Below are 22666 nucleotides of genomic sequence, written 5' to 3' on the forward strand. Positions count from 1 at the left end.
TTTCATATAAGTGCATTGATTTATCTTCTGCAGGTGTTCATATCACTAAAACCTGGCAGGCATTCAAGCATGACTGCATATTTATTGGGCAAATAAATGTGGAAATACACCAGTTTCGGATTTATTTTTTTCACAATACCCAAAATAAATATGGATAAATACAGATAAAGTTGGCAAAAAATAAATAAGGATAAATACAGACGGAAATGACAAAAAAAAATACCATAAAGCCGGGAGCCCTATACATAATATGTACAGTGATACATGGTGTCAGAGTAAAAGTGGTGGTATAGATTGTATTGTGGCTTCAGGCGGTAGTATGGATGTAGGGTGTAGGTGTTGACAAAGGATGAATAAAGGGAAGGAAGCTAAAAACAATTGGGAGGCAACAGGGTGGATGGTGGGGTAGAGTTGCTACATATATCTGGTTTTACTGGGAGTACCCCAGGCCTGGTGGAATAAACGAGAGGAAACAACACTTACCAATGGAACAGTAACAGTGTAGTGGGTATAGGTGATGTAGGGTATATTTGGTGGTGTAGGTCTTAGTATTAGGCCTGGGCATAAAATTCCACTTCGCTCGCGGAATTTGCAGAATTCGGTAACTCCACATCTTGCAGAGAATGCTGAGTTCCTGATACATTCTGCATTCCACCTCGTAGCGGAATTTATTTTTGGTTTGCGTACTCGGGTCGGGATTTTGCACATGCTGGTGAGCGCAACAAGTCTTGCTGAGCACTCTCGAGCGCCGGCATGATTTGCTAGCCACCTACGAGTTCCACAGAGTGTTGCAGAGTTTTTTGGGTGCTCGCGGAAATGAGCTCCTCCCAAGCCTACTGAGTATAAGTGTTGTATGTGGTGTAAGGTAGTAGGTATTGTATTAGGTGGTGTAGAGGGTTTTGGGGTATGGATGGTGGTTATGTGGGGAGTGGATGTGTAGGAGGGTGTATAGTACATATGAAACAGGTGGAGCAGAACAATAAAGGGATCCAGAAGGGGATAAGAGAAAGTATGCAGACAGAATATCGAGCTGGAAATGTCGACTTACACAAATATCGAGTTGGAAATATCGTGACACAGAAATATCGACAGCAAGAATATTGTGGTAAAAAAAAACAAAAAAAAAAAAAAAAAAAGAATAAGATCATGGACCTTTGAAAAAACCCTGTTACATGACCCTAACTACTGCTCACATATGCGAGAGTGGATCCCAAATTTTATACAGGAGAATCTGGGTAGCACTGGAATAGATGTGGTCTGGGATGCATTAAAGGCGGGGATTCGGGGGGAAACCTTACAATACTCCGTAAAATCAAACCGTTTATCTCACATTAAATCTCAGACTCAACAAGAAGAACTTCGACAGGCGGAAGAGGGTCTAATTGAGGCCATCAAAGCGCATGCTGGGACAGAAATAATCGAAAGAAACCAAACTCAAGTAGCAATAGCTAGAGCAGTAATTATTGATGATATTACAGCTAAAGCGGTAAAAAGAGCTACTGCTAATCGAGAGATGGTATACGAGGTAAATGAACTTGTTGGTCACCAACTAGCGGTCCGTTTGCGTCAATTAGAGACGACCAATACTATTCAGGAGATATCTGATCCAATAAAAGGTACAGTTACTGATCCCGAAGACATTAAGGAAGCCTTTTTCCAGTTTTATAGCTCATTATATACTGAGGGAAGGGAGGATAACAATATAGAAAATATGATAAATGAGTATCTTAACTTACTAAACACCTCAAGTTTTGGTGAAACAGACCAATCGGTATTAATGGATGATCCGAACTTAGAGGAAATTCAACTAATAATCAAGAATCTACCAAAGGGAAAGGCGACAGGCTTAGATAGTCTTCCGTCGGAATTTTTTTTAACTTTCCTAACCGAACTTCAACATATAATGGTGACTCTATTTGGTTATATTTTCAGAGGGGGAACCCCTCCTAAATCTTGGTCCAGTGCAAAAATTATAATATTTCCCAAAAAAAAAAAACCACCTGATCAATTAGGCTCATATAGACCAATTACCTTGATTAATGCAGATTCTAAAATTTACTCCAAACTACTTGCAAATCGCCTGGCCCCAATTATTCATTTAGTTATAGCCAATTACCAACATGGCTTTGTCCCAGGAAGATCTACTACTGATCACGTCCATAGAGTTATCACACTTTTTGATCAGTCACGAATTTCAGGAGACCCTATGGCCCTCATACTCTTAGATGCGGAAAAGGCATTTGATAGGGTCTCCTGGAAATTCCTTTGGCCAGTTTTGAAAAGAGTTGGAATTCCCCCAAGCTTTAACATGGCAATACAACAATTATATGTCAACCCGACCGCTATGGTTTCTGTCAATGGCAATCTTACCAAATCATTTAAGATATCAAGAGGGACGAGACAAGGCTGCCCCTGCTCGCCACTGCTATTTGCCCTCTATTTAGATCCCTTCTTACAAAGATTGGAAATGAATTTGGTAATAGAGCCTATTATATCACGCGATCTCTCCACTAAAATATTAGCCTATGCTGATGACATAGCAATCGTCACTAAGAACCCCGCACCATCTATGCTTGCTATCGTTGACGAGGCCACCAAATTTGGAGCTGTTTCCGGATACGCCCTTAATCAAGGTAAAACCCAAATTGTGATTAATGATAATTTAGCTTTTGCCGACCCCAGAGTTACTCCAAACGCAACATATTTGGGTATTTCTATCACCGCCAAACTAGAAGTCCTGGTAGATATTAATGTAAAACCTGTTTTAAAGACAATACAAAAGGATCTCCACCGACTAGATAACCTGCACCTTTCCCTGATTGGTAGAGTAAACGCCATTAAAATGGCGTTTTTCCCTAAATTGCTGTACCTATTTAGAGCAATATTCCTAGAATTCCCGGACTCCTGTTTAAAATCAATGGAACAAACCTTCTCAAAATGTATTTGGTCATATTCTAAACCAAGACGCGCATTAAAATTCCTTACTCTACCAAAGGAACGGGGGGGCTTAGGTTTACCTAACCTGTGGCTCTATTATTGGGCAGCAAACATGATTAACAGTCAAGAACTTCTTCAAATTGAATTAACAAATGTAGCATCACGGGGTGGGCAACCTTCTATTTATAACCTATTGTTAGGTGAAAAAAATTCTGGTTATTTATGGCGTCATCTACACGACAGTTATCACAAAAAAGTAAAATTTAAGCCACTTCTACATTCTTTTAAAATATTGCAAAAAATAAGAAAAATAATGGATATTGGGCGAATCTCACACTATACACTTTTTAAAGATAATCTAGATCTGCCCGCTATTTTCATGGATAGCTGTATGAAGAAATGGGAAGCTGCCGGAATTACACACTTCGGCAATCTCTGTTCTCCTTCGGGGTTTCACACATTTGAGGAACTAAGAACGAAATTTCAAATTAATAACAGAGACTTCTTCAAATACCTACAAATACGGGACTTCATAACAAAAAGAACTCTCTGTGAAATCATCAGTATAAAATGTGAGATATTTGAGACACTGTCGTCCAGTAAAGTTAACACCATTAGTGAAATATATACCCTATTAAGCAACTCTGTACCTGATGATATCGGAAAGATAGCCTCGAAATGGGAAAACAAAATTGGCATATCCCGCGCTGAAATTGAAAGTACAATGGCAATGTCTCAAAATTATTTGCTATCAACCAAACTACAAACACAGTTTTATAAAACCCTCTTTATGTTATATTACACTCCCGAAAAAATTGCAAAATGGGGCTCGGGTAAAGGAACTTACTGTCCCCGGTGCCACTTTCCGAATGCAGACAGTATACATATTTTTGCTACCTGCAACGGCCTATCCCAACTGAAACTCGATATTAAGCGGTTTATATCAGCGGTGGTGAAAAATCCCATTATCTTGACTATTGAAACAATGCTTTTAGGAGCGAGTGACCCAAACTGGAATAGACAAGGGGCGGAATTTATATCTATGTCAATGGCTGTTTTTAGAATGTGTATTGCATCGGCCTGGCTTGATGAACTGGCACCCTCATTTCAGCAATGGCTCGCCAGATTATTAGCCACATTTAAGTTGGAAATTGCAATCTATAAAGGGAAAGGTAGAAAGAAACGCACTGCTGGCCTGAAAATCTGGGCTCCGCTACAGGAATGGTGCGATAATCAAGGTAATAATAACAATAATAATAGGCAACTCATTCAAACCTAATTTAGATTTATTGGTGTCACTCTTATTGAAGTCTATATGTGAGATTTAACTATTTACCCAGGTAGTAAGGAACAAAGGAACTGATAATTGCTCTTGTATTTGTAGTTCAAATGACAAAGGCCTCTGTATTCTTATTTGATGATTAGTTTTATGTTGTGCTTTTATTACACATGTGTCTAGTTTGATGTAGCTTGATTTATTATTTTCAAATGCCAGCTCTGTGATTGATTTCTGGGCACAGCACACAGTTATTATACTGGGCTAAACGATGCATAATGTGGTATCCATATATTTCATTTTTTTTTTCTTTTTATATTTTCTCCTTTCCTATAGAAATCTGCCAGACTAAGGGGTGGGGGGAGGGTTAGGGGGCTCTGGTGAACTCTCTCAGTGTAAATTTATGTATTCTATGATTTTATACAAAAATCAATAAAAACCATTTAAAAAAAAATAAAAAAAAGAATATCGTGGTCAAGATTATCGAATTTAAGGTAAGAAATATACCGCAACGGGGCCAGGGACTGACATCCATAGGTGCAACGGTCCCACCATTCACATTAGGAAGCGCCCGCCACACTGCATTTTTTATATTGCGCCGGGAAGTGCTGTAAGCTGCACCCACCGCAATGTGAAAAATGAAGGTTGTGCTTTTGCATGCAGAACGTGACAGGCACCGTGCGTCGCTGCCACCTTGTGCATGCAAATCCAGGGGCATACTAGAGGTACCCCCCATGTGCACCCCCCACTCTCCCAATAACCTGGGGGCCCGCAACGGACCTCCAAATGCAGAAACCACATGCCTTTCCATGGCGGCCATGGAAAGGCTACTTTCCACCATGATCATGATATGGATGGTGGTGTCTTGCAGACACTCATATACCACACAACACCTTGGGTCTAGGAACAGAGGTGAAAAATGAGCAAAAAAGAGAGACCAGCTAGGATGAAAATATGTCAACAGGTTAGGATAACAGCCACCTCATCGGGAGAGGAGAGAACTTCGTTGCCAAAACCCATCATTCACAAGTTGTGAGTTATCATCATTTGGGTCTGGCCTCCTCTCGTTCGGGTACTCAGTCTAGGAAATTGACTAAGATGCCCTCAGCTGTTTTCCAAACTAGAGGATGGCTGATGACTCCGCAGAGTACACCATGAAACCCATAGGCATATATACTTGCTGAGTGAAGAGGGTTTCTAAACAAAGAATAAAAAGTGCAGCGCTAAATAATACGAAAAATGTGTGTTAAAAATGACTAAGGGAGCTTCATACTAACTTTATTCTCAGAGTGCCCCTGTCATGGTTAAAAAGCAGTATGCTAACAATTGAAGGTCAAATGTTAAACGATGAATTAGGTCGACATGTTTCTGCCCTCACGAGGATCTAACAGTATCGGGGCATTCCTCAGGACCAATTGAACCAGAAATATATAAAGCTGCTGCTCTAAGAGTGAAAAACCCAAAAAGTGATAAATAAAAATAAAAAGAGAGGCCTTGTGTGTGGTGAATTATGAGTGTTGTGACTAGCATTGCTTTAATATATGCATATTGTTTTGCAGGTAACCGATAATTTGTTCCACTGCTGCCAAGCTGGATATTATCGGTGGAGTATATGAACCGTTTAATTTGATATTTATCACTTTTTTTGTTTTTCACTCTTAGAGCAGCAGCTTTATATATTTCTGGTTATTGGTACACACACAAATTATATATATAAAATATATATATATATATATATATATATATATATATATATATATATATATATATATATGCAGTGCAAATCCTCGAACCTCCACGCTGGCAGCGCGGCGAAAGAAGAAGGCAGACCCCACGTTTTCAGGCAGGATGTTATATTTATTTAGGACCTTTCAAATGACGCGTTTCGAGTACGATGTACTCTTGTTCACACACCGTGAAAACAGTCAGCCTGTTAATTTATATGTTTTTTTTTTATTCCCCTGACCCTTCCTAAGGGCCACACCTCCTGTCGTGCATCACATTACTATGAAAAACAAACATAGAAATGGGTGCAACTTTCCAGATGGGAGAACAGACGACTAATTCTTGGTGTAATCACTTGATCACAACATTGCAAGAAAAAATTATATATGTATATAATGTATAATACAATATATACAACAATTCATGCTGTTATAAAATATATTATACGTCATCATATTTAAAAAAATGTACATTGTGACATTTATAAACATTGTTCATTTCCTATCACAGTAGTATTGCACATATCTCATAAATGGCCTTAAAGAATATCGTAACTGCTTGAATGCAGAATGCCCGAACCATGGGCTATTAAAGTGACTGGTGCTTGATGTTCCCTGCTTGAATGCAATTATCCTAAAAAGGATATAAAGTGCCTAATGCAGATCTGTGCAAACTGCAAACCAGTCTAATACTAAAGATTAAAGCCTGAATTCACTAGATCATGCGATGTGAACATATCAGTGACAACTATGCTTTGTAATGCCCACGAGCTAATGCCTATAATATTTATTTAAAAATCCATAATTCATGAATTTACATATGTCATAAATACCAAGACCTATATACAAATATTTACAAAAAATATCACTGTGTATTTACAAATGGTGTGACATAACCACCACTAAAATTGTGCTCATATGTGCATGTGCCAATATAAGTGCAGAAACTAATTGGTCGGGAGAAAAATATAACATTATGTACAATCCCGAAAAAACGAAAAAAAGAAGTTGCAACATTTATAAAACACACGTATTCTCAACATGTATCGGATATACAAAAGTTGTACATCTTGAGCGTGTGTAATAAATTCAATAGCTCAGTGGGCTACAAGAAATTGGAATCGGAATCACCCATAAATTCAAAAACCAATATTATAAGTAGCCTGCATTGTCAAAATCCAATATCCTGAAAAAACTCCACCCTCATAGACGCCACTAGGGGAGACATTTATAAAAAATTGTGTAGATCCTCAGTGGCGTTAAGCCCGTTTGGCTGTTTGCTGTCCAACGCCACAATATATTGAGTCTCTAACCTTCTGAGTATTTTGTCCCTGTCACCCCCCCGTCTCAAAAGGGGCACTGCATCGATGACATAATATTTTAGACACGTCAGGTCCCTGGCGTGTACCATGTGAAAGTGTCGTGCCACGGGGTAGGCGGAATCATGATTCACTATTGCGCGGAGATGCTGCAATATCCTCACGTGCACCTGCGACCTGGTGCTACCTACATAGCTCAGGCCGCAGGTGCAGGTCAGGACATATACAGCAAACTACGTGCGGCAGTTGAAGCTGCCCTTGATTGCCGTCTTGGTGCCGGAAAATGGATTATCATAATGGGTGGTGTTTTGCCCAAATTTACATGCTCGGCAAGAGCTGCACTTGAAAAAGCCCTTTTTGGTGAGCCATATATATATATAAATATATATATATATATATATATATATTTATATATATATATCTGGTTGAAAGGGCTCCCGACCAGAGTTTCTTCCTCCCAGGAACCACACAAACGACTCGCACTCCAGGGTCTGTGTTTAAATTGCGTTTAATGGCGACGCGTTTCGACCAAACGGTCTTCTTCCAAAGCCAACCACATGTACACACAATCACCATTTTATACACCATAAAGTGCTCCAAAAAGTAAAAGAAACTGAGGTAGGACTACATTGTCAGTCAGGACTACATTTCCAAATAAACTACAAATGAGGTAAAAGCTGTGAGGGAAAACGGTCTCAAATAAAAAGTATAGCCATGATTTCAATAATACATTTAAACGTAATGAGATGCTTTGGCTTGAGATGGAATTTTAGATTTGAAATTAAAGAATAAAATCCAGCATGAACAATTTAAATACGATCATTCAAATTTTCATATTTAAATAATGCACAATTCATATGAGTATAACATTCTATGCTGCAATTCGATATCAATTATATATAATAACAATAATTCACCACAAATTTGGAGACCAATTATTTCTGTCATACATATCTGTCTAGTTTACCACAGCCCCAATTCAATTAAGATAGAGCTAAAATTGAAAAATCATATTAGGTTCATCGTATTATTACATGAATGATGTCATCAGTGATGTTGTCAGTGAAGTCAATTGAGTTTTCATCAGTGATGTCATCAGTGATGTCACTGACCATGTCATGAATGATGTAATATGTGACATCATCAGCAGTGGATTGCGGGTGCGCGATATATAGTTAGTGCAACTAACTATATATGCGAATTTCAATGTTTTTGTGCGAGTAAAATAAGGTTTTGTAAATGCTAATCCCTAACTATATATGGTCTATAACCTATGGTTTTTTCAGTGAATTTCAATGGTTTTTTAATAGCAAATATCAAAAGCTGTAAAATGTATTATTCTTTTAAATGAAAAATATATTTTATATGTTTTTAATAAAAAAATGTTATGCATCTGCCAAACCCTGACCTCTTAATAGTGCATTGTGGTGAAAATGATTTGGGCACTATGACTGGGGTTGGTCTGGAAATGCTTTTAAAGAACACCTTTCGTCAATTGATGACACTTTTTCCCCAAACTGCCTTGGTATATTCCAATATATGCCAAAGACAGAAATGGAAGTGGTCCTACCAATTTTTTCCACAATTTGAGAAAGCACGGAAACATGTGAATACATCTGTTTCTGCTTACATGAGAGACTATGGAATAGGTTTAATATACAACAATAACTTGCGTTACACATTCAAGACATCTACAGAAGAGATGGTGTGCACTTCTCCGATGAAGGGAATAGAATATTCGTCCTTTATTTAAAACTGTACATTGGAACCTACTTGTAGGTACCTAAATTAGCCACAGAACCCAATAGCTCTTTTCAGAGCTACCCTACCTCTGATCATTCAAAACGTTTATCTTTTTCTAACTTTTTTTTTTTCACCAAAGTATGCTCCCTGGTTCGCTTACCCCGCGAAATTTTCCTTTTTATTTTTTATTTTTTTGCATATATCAGCGTCCTAAGCCCCCCTCAGAAAACCTAGAGGGTCACAAAGTGTCTACCGTGCCCCTTCTACCCATTCCGAACATTGTTTGTCCTCCATCTTGTGTCTCAATTCTACCGATACACAAAATGGAGGACTCCCGTAACGCTGCCGGTTCGCGTACCGGGGAGCGCACCGGTAAGCGCTCGATAAAAAAAGGTGGGAAAGTAATTTACAGAAAAACCCCTACAGACACTTTCATCAAATATAGAATAGGCCCTACTACATAGCAGTCCCTACCATTTACCCAAATTTGATGGAATTCCATTGAGAAAATTATGCTGTAAGCCTGACTAAATATCCTGAGGTAAATTGCCTAACAAAAACACTTATGAAGTGTTAGAATTGACAACCAATTAAAATGCTACTTTCAATATCTTCTATTATTTCATGACATTTGATTGGTTATGTACCTGAATATATATAAAGAAAGAGAGAGAAACACTGACATTTTGATTACTACTTCCTGAAGTACATATCAAGTGCATTTCAACTGAGAACTTAAACTTCTTTTTGAAAGGTAAGATGTTTTTTAAAAACTGAAGTATGTTGTGCACTTTAAGTTAATTAGGAAAACATTTTCTGATAGTTATATACTATCCCTCTGTAATAGTTATAGAATAAGATAGACTTCTCTGTTTTAGTTATGGATGGAGTTAGGCTTGTCTTGTATAATTAAGAATTTACTTAGGCTTTATCACATAAATTTTTTTATATTTCTACTTCCAGTCTGATACCATACACTGCCCAAAGATAAAATCACTATTTAAAAAACCAAACTACCTGTCTGTACTTAAACCCAACAGTGCCCTATCTGTACTGATATATTTTTTTAAAATTCAATTTACAGCACAAAAATGGAAGGAGAGCAAATAAATACCATCAACATTTTTCTGGAAAGCAACAAAGATACAGAAATTGAACCCAATGACTCTGAATTCTTTGATGAATCACGGGACTTTGAACTTCTGCAATTTGTACAATCAGTAGATTACCTGAATGAAAATGAGAACATTTCTGACAATCAATTATTAGAAGTTCTTTTAAATTTTGAAAACGAATCAGAGAAATAAATTTATATTTAATAATTCAAAAATTGTTTGAGACATTATTCATTTTTATATGTATTTTTTAAACTAGTACCAAATTGATTATAATGTAAAATCAGACTTTAAATATACTGTGCAACTTTTTTGTGTTACATAGTAAGTTTGCTCATAGTTACTTCCTTTCTCCCACTATATTATCTCCAATGTGTATTTAACATTTCTTTATCATCTCCTGCCTCCATGGTGTTTCTGCTTTCCTGACAGACTACGCTATGAATTCCATATACCACAATAACTTCTGAAACAACATGCAAGATATCTACAAAGGAAACAGTGTATTTTTATTTTTAGACTCTGCATTGGTACCTACATGTTGGTACTTAAATAAAAAAATAAAAAATACAACAAAAAGAACAATCACTATACATACATTATTTGAACATTCTTTCATCCTATTTTCCCTATATTACGCTTCCCGGACCGCTTCCCGGTGCGCGTACCGAGCGCTCCCCCCGCAAAAAAAACGATAATAATTATTTTTTTTTTCCCCGCGGGGCCCTTTTAAAGCCCCCTCATCAAACCTAGGGGGTCAGGGAGGATGTACTCTGCCCCCTTATGCTCATTTCCCCCTTTGTTTTTGCCACATCTTGTGTCTCGATCCTAACGAGACACAAGATGGCGGCCGCTCCGGACTGTTTAGAATGTTAACAGTCACCGGGGAGCCTATCCGCTTCTCCTAGCGAAGTTCCGTTACGCGTCAGGTACGCGAACCGGGGCGCTAACCGGGACGCTGTCACAGATATATCTGTTTTTTAAAAGGTTAATTTCTCAAAATCCACTGGAGCACATATTTTAAGACATAGCAAAGGCACGTCGGGCAAACCATATCTACAATTTTGCCAAGTTTCGTGTAAATCCATTCAGCCGTTCGAGCTAAAAGTGATTCCAACCGCCCTATGGAAAAATGAATGGGAAAAACGCGTTTTGGGACCCCCTTTTTTCTTGGCCCCCCCTTGACAAAACCCCCCCAAATTTTCAAGGGCTGCTCAGAAACAAAATGTGCCATTTTCCTGAAAATTTCAGCCAATTCCGTCCACAAACGCCAAAGTTATTCGACATAGAATTTTCAAAAATCCCATAGGAAAAAAATCCTAACTATATATACCTACTGGCGACCGCCAGTAGGTAATATGCAAATCCAAAAAAGAAAGTAGAATGCGCACTCAGGAGAGAAAGTTCACCAGATAATTTATTCCTTTGCTACGCGTTTCGACACACGATAGTGTCTTGCTCACACGATAGTCACAAAACTCTATACAACAGAACTCCTAATGAAGAGGTTTCACCAATGAGTATGAGTGCGAACGTACCAGGATTAACTGTAGGGGATTTAGACACATTACATAGAGTCTATGATCTGGGGGAGGTTGTCACAACAAGAGAGTCAGCAGTAGGCCCTCAAGAACAGAATGATATCCCCATGGATAAGGCATCATGTACCCCATTTAGACCCAAATCTATCTTTTTGCCTATTATGCCCCATGATGCAATTGACACATTTCATGAAGTAGTGACCAGGGAACTGGTCAAACATAAACACAAACAAACCAGCAATAATCATGCGTATCTCAACCTATCCAAGATACAACGTGATTTTATTGTCTCATTAGCAGAGGATAGGAATGTAATCATAAGACCATCTGACAAGGGAGGCAAAATTGTTTTGTGGGGAAGAGATATGTGCGTTGAGGGGGCTAGTAAACAGCTAGATGACTGAACGTTTTATTGCAAAAGCAACACCAGGGAGTATAATTCAAGCATAACGGACACATGGGAAAAGTTAGCGCAATGGCAAATGGAGGGTCTAATCACATGGCAGGAGTACTGCTATTTAAAGAAAGATTATCCTAACCTGCCCATATTGTATCTACTACCCAAGGTGCATAAGAATCCCAACATGCCGCCGGGTAGACCTATTGTCTCCTTGAAGGGGATTGTAAATGAAAGTCTATCTAAATACATTGATTATTTTCTGAGTGAGTATGTTACATCTCTTCCCTCACACATTAAGGACACAAAGGATTTTCTCAATAAAATAGAGAAGATCACATGGGAGGACGGACTCATCCTCATCACGATGGATGTTAGTTCGCTCTATACTATAATTGATCATGACCAAGGTATAGAGGCATGCTTCCATTTTCTTAAACAGAGAGACATAGCCTACCTGGAACACAGGCACATGCTTGTAGAGATGATGAGGATATGTCTTACACACAATATCTTTATGTTCAATGATGATCTCTACAGGCAGGTGCGTGGGGCCGCCATGGGTTTGCGCCAAGTTTCGTGAATCTCTTCCTCAGTAAGTGGGAGGAGGAGATTCGCAATGACAGAAACCTCAGCACATACTTCAACCTGGTCAAAGTTTGGATTCGTTACATCGACGACCTCTTCGTTACATGGCGGGGGACAGAACAGGAGGCTAAGAACTTTATAGAACAACTGAATACGAATCCTTACAATATCAAACTCACATCCACCATGAACTCCAACAGCATAGAGTTCCTTGATACCCAGGTAATAGTGAGCGAGGGAAAATTCACTACTAGCCTCCACAGGAAATCGACTGCAGCAAACAGTCTTCTTCACGACCTCAGTGCTCATCCAGAATTACTCATATGGAGTATACCGTATGGAGAGTTACTGAGGTCTAGAAGAAACTGTAGCACCAACAAGTTGTTTGAGGCAGAACAACAAAGAATGGTAGTCAGATTTAAAGAACGTGGGTACCCAGATTGGGTACTCAAAAAAGCCATGAATAAAGTCAAAGACACAACCAGGGCCAGTACCCTAGAGGAGAAAGAAAGTAATTCCTGTAAAGAAATTGAGACTAGGGTCATCACCACTTTCAATCAGGATTCCAAGAAAGTTCATAAAGTTTTGGCAGACAATTGGAGAATACTTAAGTCTGATCCCATCATTGATCCTAATATCAATGACAGGCCCCAAATCACATACCGTAGAGGTAGAAGTCTACGTGATATCCTGGTCAAAGGGGACATATCTGAAACTAACAATCGCTATGTTCACAATGTAAAAGGGTTTTACCCATGTGGACATTGCAGAGCCTGCAAAACCAGTCAGATGGTAAAAGAAATAGGGGTTCTGGGGAGAAAAAATCACACCCTGACACAATTCTTAACTTGTAGCACTAGTTATGCTATATATGTACTGGAATGTCCCTGCAAATTACAGTATGTAGGGAGCACTGTATGTATGGTCAAGAAACGGGTACAAGAACATCTCCGAGCTATTACCAACATTGGCCTACATTACCCTATTGCCCGCCACTTCCGAAAGAATCATCAGCCCAACAATGCATGAGATTTTATGCTATCGAACAGGTAAACATAGGAAAGAGGGGTGGCAACCGGAAACTCGCTCTTAGAAAGAAATAGTCCAAATGGATTATTGAATTGGAAACCTGTTTCCCTGGGGTCATCATCTGGATGAAGAAATGGCAACCCATCTCCATGATACCTGAAAATCAAATACATTTATAGTTATCAATCGTCATATAATATGTGTAAAAAATATGAAAATTTAGATTTATAAGTGTATGTTTTTTAAAGTGTTTTATAAACTTGTTTCTGTATTTGGTTGTTTGCAGGGGAGAAGGAAGGGACATACATCTGCACGGTTTAAGAAACTTCACGGGCTCCCTACCCTTTTCTTCAGTGGAAAGACTTAAGCACTACTAAGCTAAGATAAGAGACTTTCTCGACTTTGGTTGATTTGGGCTACAACACTTCACTACACTTTTAACTTTTTCATTTTCTTCTATTTGGCTAAATGTATATATTAATTTAAGATGTAACCGATTGCCATTATTCAAATGCAAATCCACTCACTGAGTGTTGAGTAGAGGTGAGTAAGGGTTGGCACTAGTCCGCCTACACCAACGCACACACGAGGTCATATACAAATAATGGCACTAGACCGAATGCAATCAGTTATAATGTATGCTGAATGACCCCGTGTGGAGGAAAGGTAGAGCACCGACATAAATGCTTAAAGAATCCACTCTGCAGCAATATAACCCAAGTGTGATCAATGGGGATTACAAAGTTTGGTCTGAATTGTTCAGGACAAAAAAACTTTGATTCTGTGTAAATTCAGTATGAATTCAACATATAACATATTGCCCGTTGGCTGTAGATATTGCATTTTCATGTATTGGTTGAAAGAAACAAATGTTCTTTTCACTATTCCAAGATGGCGCTCATTTCCAAATCTGCGAATGGACCAAATGTTAGTGCATCGTTTATGTTCAATTTTTTTTACTTAAGCATGCCTTGTTCCTATTGTGACTATCGTGTGAGCAAGACACTATCGTGTGTCGAAACGCGTAGCCAAGGAATAAATTATCTGGTGAACTTTCTCTCCTGAGTGCGCATTCTACTTTCTTTTTTGGATTTGCATAATAATTACCGGCTCAAGGGTGCCTGCCGGCAATGCGCCACCCGACTATGGGATTGACCCTGAATGTTGAAGTATATATATATAGATATATAATGTATTAATAATTATGCATGTGTGTTTAACCCCTTCGATGCTCATGACGAGCTCAGCTCATCATGCAGTACACAGGTCGTGTGCTCATGACGAGCTCAGCTCGTCATGAACAATGGGAATAAATCATGGTCAGCACCAGGAGGGGAATACCATCAGCATTGATGGTGTTAACCTTTTTTAATTAAATGTATTTTTTATATTTGTTCAAATGTATATTAAATCTACTTTTTTGTATTAATTTTATTTGATATATTTAATATTTATTATTTTATTGTATATATATATACATATATATATATATATATATATATATATATATATATATATATATATATATATATATATATATATATATATATATATATACATGTGTACATAAATCGATATTTTTTACAACTATATTTTTTACATCAATATTTTTTTCTCAATATTTTGGTACATACCTGTTTAAGTATAATGAGTCAATATTTTTGCTTTCTATATTTTTTCATCAATATTTTTAACATCTATATTTGTAACATTGATATTCTGTCAGTGAACCAAATAACTTAGCTAAATGAAGAGAGAAAGGATAGAAGAACTGCAGAAAACACACAAAGGCTTACGGATACTGCCCTGGCAATAGTACATTACAAATACTGCAGCAGAGTAGATGCTTTACATAATGGTTGGATACGATGCTTTACATACTGAGCCAGTAAAGACAAGGTTAATGTGCTTTATTGTGAAAGCTGTCCTAGCCATGTTTACATGCATTGGCATTTTGGAAATTCCCTTAGCTTTGGTGCATTAAGTATGAATGCTGCATAGGTGGGGGCGTGGCTAGTCAGCCAAGATGGCGGACGCCCTCTAGAGAGCCTCCGCATCATGGCCTCTTTATCCGTCAGATATTCTAGCCCCACTGCGCCATCCATCTACTAGAAGGACCATGTACTCTTCCCATAGCAGTCTACCATTTGTTCCTTTGGTCGCAGGGCGGAGGCGAATGCCTCAGAGGTGGCGATTTCGTTGAGACTCAAGCCGGCGTGTGACGCGGGCCTCAGTGCTGACTGGTGGCGTTGCAGACTAGTGGCCAGCGGCGTTTGGTGAGTACGGCTGCTCACGCATGCCTGAGCTGGGGCTGCTGCCCTGTCTGCTATCAGGGCTGAATACACCCTGAACGTTAACAGGCCCCATGGTGGTTGAAAGACACCTGTGCGGCCCACATGGAAGAGCGCATCTGAGCCCTGGCGGTGGTGGTGCTGCAGACTTCCGGCAGATGGAGGGCCAGGGGCTGCATCAAGCCTAGGCCTGGTTCAGAGGTGAGAAGTGTGCAACATTGTGCTTCCACACCCGGAGGGCCCTGCGCTGCTGCAGCCCAGGATGCTCCTTGTTCCATGTTTGACATCATGCTGTGGCAGAGGGCACTCTGTTGGCCTGGCTGGGAGAGGCATCAGGGAGATCTAGGGGCCCTCCTTGGTGGCGGCGGCCTCTGGCTGAGCTGTGCAGAGACCTGCTACGCTTACAACAACCATGGTACCGTGATGGCGGAACCCACAAGCGTGGACGCACTGTGACCCCCAACCAGCCATTGGACATGTTAAAAGAGTCTGGTGCCCTGTATGAGCTGTCAGCCTCAGCCCTCAAGTCAGGAGGGAGCCCAGGGCAGGGCCAGCGAAGGCCTGGGGGTCGTATTGGGCCCAGGCCTTTTGTGTGACGGTCACCCACATTTGAGCCCAGGTTGGCACTGATGGGATCGGCCTGACTGGTGGCTGCCCTTGCCTTCCACTGGGTGAGCACTGCTATGAGTGAGGAGTCATCATGGGAGGAAGTCCAGTTGCCTTGGGGACCGGGCCTTACACACCTGGCGTGGGGAGTGATATTGGCGCTTGGGGACCCGGACCCCCTGTGGTGGTGATTGGGCCCAGGGGATTGCAAGTGCCCATACCTGCCAGATCTTGATTGGCTGTGTAACACTGGGTCGGGTTGAAATGGGTGATGGAGCCCAGGGGTCATGGCAGGCCCCACATGTGAAGACAGGCTCACCCATTAACGATACAGTACTGGGAGACTGAAGGGTGCAAGTGCTGAGAGGGAATGGCTCTGTCTGCAACTGGAGGGAAAGCCCATCTTTTTCCTTCCCCCCTTCCTCCTGGGACTCAGGATTGATCGGTCCCCCTTGCCATTGGGTCACCGGATGCTGGGCACATCGAACTCAGGCTTGTAGGTGATTAGAGTGGCAGCTGTGTGTACCCCTGGCCGCTGCAATGCAGAGCGCCCTAAGAGGCTAAGTGGCCCCTTGCTTTGACTCTTGGTAGTGTGATATTTGACTGATTTCATCCTGAGTCCAAGCCAACTACTTTGAGCCACCTTGCTCAAGCACAACTGTGACACGGTTGGGGGGCCTGTCAATGGGGTGCCCACTGGATAGGGCGGACTGCTGGCCCTGGCCCCTCCTGCGATTGGAGCGACTGGTGCTGTAATGGGCCTACTGTACTCTGGAGCGTCTCAGGTGCCATCATGCTCCACCATGACCTCGGACCAATCTGTTGGGGACCAAACAATACTGGAACTGTCGACTTCCACCATCAAACTGGACACTGTCCTTCAGGCAGTCGAGAAAATTGGTGCCTCTCTCGAACAAATGCACCTCCCTCGAGGGTGGGATTGATAAGATCACAGTGGCTTTCGATAAGGTGCAAGAGGTTGAGCATACCCTGGCTGAGCTTCAGCCCACTACCCGGGCAACGTCAGCAAATATGCAGGACCTGGTGGACCGAGTGCATTTACTGGAAAGAAGGGCAGATGACACGGAGGGACGCTCCAGAAGAAATATTATACTGTCCGAGGGTTTGGACAGCGCGGATGCCTTGCTGTACTCTGAAACATGGCTTTGTGACCTGCTACAGCACGTAACACTTTCCCCTTTCTTTACTGTTGAACGGGCCCACCGCGTGGCCGCGTGTCGCCTGCCCCCGGGGGCGAGCCTGCTGTCCTATCTCATTTGTTTGCTTAACTACAGGGACTGCGACTCCATTCTCAGATAAATACATAAGATAGGGGAGGTGAAGGTGGGCTATGCCAAAGCATTTTTCTTTCCCCATTACACTCTGGAGGTGCAGAGACAGTGAGGTTCATTCCTTGCAGTTAAAAGGTGCCTCCATGACCAGGGCATCAGGTATTCCCACATCTTCCCAGCCAGACTTCGTAGTGGCGGATGGCTGCACACGATTCTTTGACACATCAGAAGAGGTCTAGACTGGAGCAGGCCGGAGTCTTGATACCAACTGTTGTCGCACTCTGGACGAGGGGAGCCCACGCGGAATGATGCCATACATGGGACCAGCTGCAGGAGGAAGCATTGGGGGAGCTGCCTCCACCCCGCAGCTGCATGCTGCCCCAAACCTGGAACAGGTCATACTGGAAAGACGAAACGCACTCAAGCAGCTGCAATGATGCGTGAGCATACATGGAATCAGGATCCGGACACATCTTCAGTGCAGTCCCTCAGTTATGATGGCTCCTCCGCCACATGGCCATCTGGCACGGAGTCGATGCGGCTCCCAGTAGTGACCCCCAGCTCATGACTTCATCTAAAATTCAGGCTATGCATTTACGTCGTGGCCCAGCTCACTGTGGTGCTATTGCCCAAAAATCACCCCGCATACAGTGGGAGACACTATTTGTGCCCGCCTACCGTGTCGGCGCTCAGGCCAGCCATTTATGACACTGTGCATTCTTTAGTATGGACAAATGGGGTGATTATGTGCCCCCACAGTTGTTCTTGGTTCTCATTTGTTGGTGTTATTAGCTGGTAACTATTGCAGAAAATTCTTGCTAGCTTGGGCAGATACATGTTGTCCCTCCACTCTCATGCTGTTTAGGGTTCCGCTGTTTCCACCCATTTTACCCCTCTTCTAATTACAATGGACTGCACTGCAGGTGACGCCTTGCCTGCAGGATTTCATCAGGGAACACTGTACGCTACCCCAGGCTGTGCTGCATAATAACTGTTTTGACTCCAACTTGCACTATGCATGTCGACTACTAATATTGTCACCTGGAATGTGAGGGGAATGTATACGTCCTTGAGAGGATATGTAGCATATTCTTACCTTACGAGTAGGTTGACCCACATTGCACTGTTGTAGGAAACGCACATAACACTAGCTGATGCCTGCAAACCTCCGTGGAGATGGCAATGTCAAGTGTTTGCCACAGATTACTCTTCGTGTGCCAGGGAAGTGCTAATCTGGGTGAAGCCAGGTGTTCCCTTCGCTGTGGAGAAGGTTGAAGTGGATGGAAGTGGACGTTACTTGTTTGTACAGGGATGCCTTGATGGGAGACGCTTGCTGATTGGGAATGTGTATGCCTCCAATATAATGTTTCCAATCGCCACATGTGAGTATTTCCGTTTTGGAAGCATTCAATTTAAGATGTCTCCACTTCATCAATTGATCCACGGCTCAGAGACAACTGAAAATTGGCAAGTTTCCAATGTCTTCGGGGCATTCCAGTTGAAGTAGTATTTGTGTGCATCTGCATATTTATAGCACCTGAGGTGAAACTGATTGATCAGTGCCAGTAATGACTTCATGTAGATGTTGAAAAGCATGGGCAAGATGATAGAGCCTTAAGGGACCCCTGCTTTTGTGAAGTACGGTTTGGACAAGAAAGGGGGGTATAGAAGACATTAGTTCTGTTGCGAAGGTAGGATGTAATCCAGTCTAGAGCAGTTCCCTCTTTGTCTGATTCGTAGAGTCTTTGTATCAGAATGTCAAAGGCAGCTGAGAGGTCCAAGAGAAGTAATGCAGCAACTCCTTTGCGATCAAGTGTGTTCTTCAGGTCATCCCAGTTGGCAAGGAGGGCAGATTATGTGCCTCTTCCTCGACGAAATCCCGATGGGAAGTCTGAAAGTATGGCATTATCTTCAATGAATTGTGACATCTGGGTAAATGCTGCTCTCTCTATCAGTTTGCCCAGGAAAGGTCCATTTGTAATCGGTCTGTACTTGTCAGGTTTCGGGGGGGGGGGGGGGGGAGGGGGGTCAAGTTTGTTTTCTTCAGTAATGGGCTTATGTATGACTTTTTGCGTTCTTCTGGAAATATTCCGGTAGTTAAGGAATGGATTATGATTCTTCTTACTGTAGTGGCAGCAGAGGTTGTTAGAAGAATTGTCTTGAAGGTTTGTGGTGGACACTGGTCAGAAGGGCTGCCTGCAGGCCAGCTTGCTTTGCCGAGGTACATAAATTCATTGTGTGAAATGTGTTGGAAGGAACGGAAAGGCTGGGTTAGAGTATTCTTGAATTATGTTTTGGAAAAGGGTCAGTGCTAGTGTTTTTGTCTTTGTTGTAAGTATGAGGCCCACGTGTCTGCTTTGGCTGTGTAATGATTTACCAGTTTGTCTGTGAAATCTTGAGTAATGGGATGAGCTCCTTCTAGGCAATTTGGTTTGCCAAATTCTTTGAGAAATTTTATAGACTTCTTTATTTGCACATTTAGCATTTTGAATTCTGTCTGAATAGTATCTTTTCTTAGCTTTTTTGATATCTGATTTGTATAATCTGTTAATTTTCCGCATGCCCAGTTTGTCGTCATTGGTGTTTGTTTTGAGCCAGGCATGTAGCAGCTTTATAATCTCATGGTTTATCTCTTTTATCTCTGTATTTCTCCAAGGTGCTTATTTTCTTTGTTCTGTTGTATGGTTTTTAGTGGTATCAGGATATTAAAAGCTTCCTGTAGCTTATATGTTTTTTTAACAGAATTTATTGTGTCTAGATCTGTTCTGGATGATAGTTGTGTTTCTAAGTGTTCCAAACTGAGTTTGTTCCACAGTTGATAGGTGGATGCACATATGGTGGTTTTAGGTGCATTGCTTAGAGTTGTTTTATGTTGGAAAGCAAGCAAATCATGATTTGGCCATGTGACTGAAGTCATTGTTTGAAAGGTAACTAGTTATGTATTTGCAAAAATGACATCTAGGATGTGTCCAGTGATGTGTGTGGGTTTGTGGATGATCTGATGCAGATTCAGTGCGTCTAGGCAACTGATGATTGTTTTCGGATGAGGCATATTGGGTTTATCAAACCAAATGTTGCGTTCACCCAGAACGCATAGGTAGGAATGTAGTGTTATCAGGTTTGAAACCGTAAGAATCCAAAACAAAGGAAGGTGCACTTCGTAGAAGTCAGGACCAATAATTGGGTGGAAACAGTTGGTGTAGCACGCCTTGCTTTCCAAGAAATTCCACCCAAGTACCTTGCGACTTCTGCACCTGGAACATTCCAATTACTAGGTCAAGAGAAGTGTGACGGGTCACATCACTTTTAGTTGCGCCAGATACGAGTACTCACCCTTGTGGTACATCAACTTGTTAAGCCCTGATGAAGTTCCCGTTGCACTGGGGAACGAAACGCGTTGGCTGTGTGCCGGTGTTGTTTTATTCAAGAATTCAATAAAAAGAAGATTCCATAAAGTATTTACTTGTCATTGGTCCTGACTTCTACGAAGTGCTCCTTCCTTTGTTTTGGATTCGTATTGTTAATAGGCTTCTCTCAGCAGCGGATGCCGGAAGTTGTAGCACTTAATTTGTTGAGTTTTTGAAACTGAAGGAGTTGAGGTGCTTGACCTTGGTCTGCTGTTGTGTGTGTGATGTTTCAGGTTTGAAACCGTGTCTAGAGGAGTGTCTGGGAATGTTGCGGTGCTAGGTGGAGGTCTGTAAAGGAGCAGGAAGTTACAGGAGTAGGATGGTGCAGGATTGCATCTGTTGAAAAGGGCCTCAAAATCTTTTATGGAGATGTTGTCATCTTTAGTGATATGTAATGTTTGTCTGAACACAACAGCTAGGCCACCTCCTTTTTTGCCTATACAATTTTGGGTGATTGATAGCGTAGAGGAACAGCTTCATGCAGGACTGGAGCCATATCATCTCCCAACCATAATTCAGTTATGAATAGTATGTCAGGTTTTCCATCAGTGGGAAGGTCGTAGATGTGATGTTTGTTTTTAGAGAGCGATCGAGCATTTATTAGTAGACAGTTTAGAGGGTGTACTTTGGTGAAAGTGTGATTTTGTTTTGTAGAAGGGTGAGATGTATTTTGTGGACTTGCACCAGGTGTGTCCTTAGTGTTGTATTAGCTGCATGAGAATAGCAATCGTGTAGCTGTTCTGTATCATGTTCCTCATCCAGCAGGCTAAGAAAGCATTTTGATGGGTCTGCGTATGTAAGTGGTGGATGCGGTGGTTGAGAGTGATTTGGTGTGCTGTGTTTTTTTTAGTATAACCTTGTTGTACAGTAGATATAGAGAAGCAAAGCTGTGAGGTGTGGCATTTTGCTTATTTTGTTTGTGTTTGTTTAGGGCAGAAGGTGTATGAGGTAGAGGTGGTGGTGCAGCATGTGGGTAATATAGTAAGGTCCTAAATTGTCCAATGGATGAGAGGCGGATAAAAGAATGTTGCTGTGTTGCTGTATATGTGTTAGATGGGGTAGAAGAGAGAAAGCTTGGCATTGGAGTTTGTTCATTTGTGTAAGTATGGGCGAATTTTGCGGATTTGCGGTCCACAAATTCACGCGAAATTGCAAAAAAAATCAGTGAGTTCGCGAAAAAATTCGCGAACTCGAGGATTTGCAGTTTTGCACAAATAGACAGTTTTTTCTATACTTCTAATGGCTAATCAGTAAGTGCTACCTCATTGGATAAATGTATAGTGCTTTTCCTACACTGGAGCTGCGTAAAGGGCCAGAAGAGTTGTCTCCAGTGACCATGTGTGTGTGTTACTATGCCATCGCGCCGAAGGGCGCAGGGGTCCCTTGAGTGAGCTGTCCATC

This window comes from Lissotriton vulgaris, chromosome 5, assembly GCF_964263255.1.
Source record: "Lissotriton vulgaris chromosome 5, aLisVul1.2, whole genome shotgun sequence".
Classification (NCBI taxonomy): domain Eukaryota; kingdom Metazoa; phylum Chordata; class Amphibia; order Caudata; family Salamandridae; genus Lissotriton; species Lissotriton vulgaris.